The following is a 3,074-nucleotide window of genomic DNA, read 5'->3' on the forward strand; positions in this document are numbered from 1 at the left end:
ACCTGGAGGCACAGGTGGTCCTGCAGTTTGGAGGTAGCCACGTGGGGCTGAGCAACCCTGCCTGCACCCTTGCCTGCACATGCTCAGACCAGCAGAATGGCATTAACCAATCAGGACAGCGTTCAAGCTGCTCCACCGTTTAAAAGCAGATGCCTCGGGACCCTACTTCCTCTCTCTAAGCTTTCTCTCGTCCCTGCTCTATCGTCCCTTCCCCCAATTTTCCTCAAGGAAATGCTCCAAATAAAGATGTGACCAGAGAAGGAATTCTCGTTTTTGGTGGGGTTCATTCCTGCTGGACAGGATGGCGCCCCGCAACTGGTGCTCGAAACTCCGGGACGCTGAGGGACCCTGACAACTACGCCGGGGGACCCTGAGAAAGCCCGGGAGAAAAAGCCAAGATCAGACACCAGCACAGAGAGCCTTGAATTTCAGAACTCTGAGAACATGGAGCGGTGAGTGACGTCGGTTGAAATCCCCAGAAAGGGGAGGAAAAGAAATGTAAAAAGGAATTTCAAAGGATAGGCCTAAATAGAAAAAAAAATACAAAAAAAAAATCAAAGTTAAGGTATCTGAAAGAAGGTACAGAAAGCAACGGGGAAGAAAAATCCCTTAAGTTCAGTGCAGGTGGAGCTGAGAAAAAGCGAGGTTTACGGTTGGGAGATCCGCGGCTTCCTCCGTGCATACTCGCTGATAGAGACTGGAGGCAACAGTCTCGTAGGGAGGCAAACTTGATCACTGCCTTCCCTGTTCTTAAAGAGCCACAGAGCTTTTGGAGGTGATTTTCGCCTAATTTTGTTAAGAGAGCTCAGTCTCTGGCTCTCACGTACAAAAAACTTTAATTTTTGACTGAGAAAGACAAGCTGCTTGATCATGCTGAGAGTGCTGGCGGCAGCCGGCCCGCCTTTGAGCGGTAATGCCTGATTAGAAACACGGAAGTGGGCCAGGCACGGTGGTGCACACCTGTAATCCCAGCTACTCAGGAGGGAGACGCAAAATTGCACTCTCCAGTGCTAGCTCGTTCGGGAGGCATGGCCATGCTAACCAGTTGCTGGCGGGAAATTTGCTGGAGTCCTCAGAGGCCTGCGAATAGCCAGGTCGCGGGCAGGCTAAAGTCCGTGTGACATCAGAGGCTATATGTCCCGGCCTTCTGGCGGGGCTATGGTTTTTGGAGGACTTTTTCAGCACCTGAGCGGACTCGCCTGACTGAGGCGGAAGCTGCGTGGTGAGCAGCGGCGCCATAGAAGGCAGAGAGGAGCTGAATCGGCTCTGCAGAAAAACTGTGTTTCCATAGCATCATGGGCGGGCGGAGGTGAGTTCCCAGAGAACGGGGCTCTGCGCGCGGGCGAACCGGGCAGGAGAAGCCCCTCCACGGGTGGGCGGATGCCCCCCCTCGCCGGAGCTTGAAAAAGACTCACAGCCGGTGGTGCGAATTCAATGCCTGAGGTGAGGCTGAGGTACAGTTCGCAGTTACGGGATAACCGGCGAGCCCGCCCACGGCCCGGGGCGGAGCCATGCCTTCGGGCCATGCGGAGCGCGCCATAATGGGCTTCAGAGGCGGAGCTGTGGCAGCCGCCGCCTCCGCTGCTGCTGCCGCCCTCAGTCAAGGTCGCCAAAAATTTAGTCAGATAAAAACATTTGTCGCCAAAAATTCAGTCAGATAAAAACATTTATCCCCTAAACAACGTCCCTTCGTCAGCAGGAAGTAGCCAGATCGATGCTACGCCCATTCTCCCTTAAAGAACTGGTCGTGATTATCATAATAAAGGCATGTTTACCTGGTTACCGTATCCTAGGTAACAAAGAAAGGCGGACCTTTTGCCTGAGGCACCTGGTGAGATAAACAATGCTACCTAGAGGTTTTTCCATCTGAATAGAGGAGCTGGAGAGATGGCTCAGAGGTTAAGAGCACTGACTGCTCTTCCAAAGGTCCTGAGTTCAATTCCCAGTGACAACTGCTTTGGTTTTTAAACAATAGAGGGGGAATACACTACCAGTGACAGCTTCCCCCAGAGAAAGGATTTGATTTCTCTTGCATTCTTTACACTTAATTTTTAATTCAAAATTTTGCTGGTACAGGCAAACAAGATTTGCTTTTTGAAACAGAGACCTGCAGATCTCTAAGTTCAAAACCAGCCTACTTCCAGTACTGATTGTGCTGAATTTTTACACTGAGAGTTTTTAATACTCTTAAATGTTTATTTGGGAGGAGAGTTTTGTTTATGTTTTTCTAGGAATGCTGACATACATCTGGATGCCAGCGAGACCGACCAGAGAGATAAAGAAGACGACCCAGTGGATGCTGAGTGTCCTGCTGTGGAAGATTCATGCGGAGACAGCAGAGATGACCTTCTGGGCGGTGCCAAGAGCAGCTGTTTCACACCATCAACTTGAGCAACACCCTGTGCAACCTCTTATCTCTTACTCTACTTTGCCTTTTCCTTCCTTAGGAATGGGTGGGAGCAGAGATATCCTTGGCATGCTGCGTCTAGGTGGGGACCAGATTGGAAAATAGTTTTGCCTTATTGCTCTTAAAGACAATAATTAGGGGGAGATGTTGGGAGCCACCTGGAGGCACAGGTGGTCCTGCAGTTTGGAGGTAGCCACGTGGGGCTGAGCAACCCTGCCTGCACCCTTGCCTGCACATGCTCAGACCAGCAGAATGGCATTAACCAATCAGGACAGCGTTCAAGCTGCTCCACCGTTTAAAAGCAGATGCCTCGGGACCCTACTTCCTCTCTCTAAGCTTTCTCTCGTCCCTGCTCTATCGTCCCTTCCCCCAATTTTCCTCAAGGAAATGCTCCAAATAAAGATGTGACCAGAGAAGGAATTCTCGTTTTTGGTGGGGTTCATTCCTGCTGGACAGGATGGCGCCCCGCAATCTTCCAACTTTGAAACCTTGTCTATTAAACAACAAAACCCATCTCTTATAGTTTTGTGGGGCTTGTGAGTACAGGTAATTACACAGGCTCAATGAATGTATTCTTTTTCCGAGCTTAATTATCTTTAACTTAACTTTAGATTCCTTTGTAACTGCCCCATTTTTTGATTTAAATATTCTTGTCTATTCTAATAGA

The 3,074-nt window shown here is 49.8% G+C and overlaps 1 pseudogene; it reads left to right on the forward strand.

Annotated features, from left to right (window-relative positions):
* Positions 1 to 1,247: 1,247 nt before the first annotated feature.
* LOC148122096 (Nuclear RNase P) lies at positions 1,248 to 1,463 on the forward strand (annotated as a pseudogene).
* Positions 1,464 to 3,074: the final 1,611 nt, after the last annotated feature.

The sequence above is a fragment of the Myodes glareolus genome, chromosome 5, assembly GCF_982192425.1.
Source record: "Myodes glareolus chromosome 5, mMyoGla1.1, whole genome shotgun sequence".
NCBI classification, from domain to species: Eukaryota; Metazoa; Chordata; class Mammalia; order Rodentia; family Cricetidae; genus Myodes; species Myodes glareolus.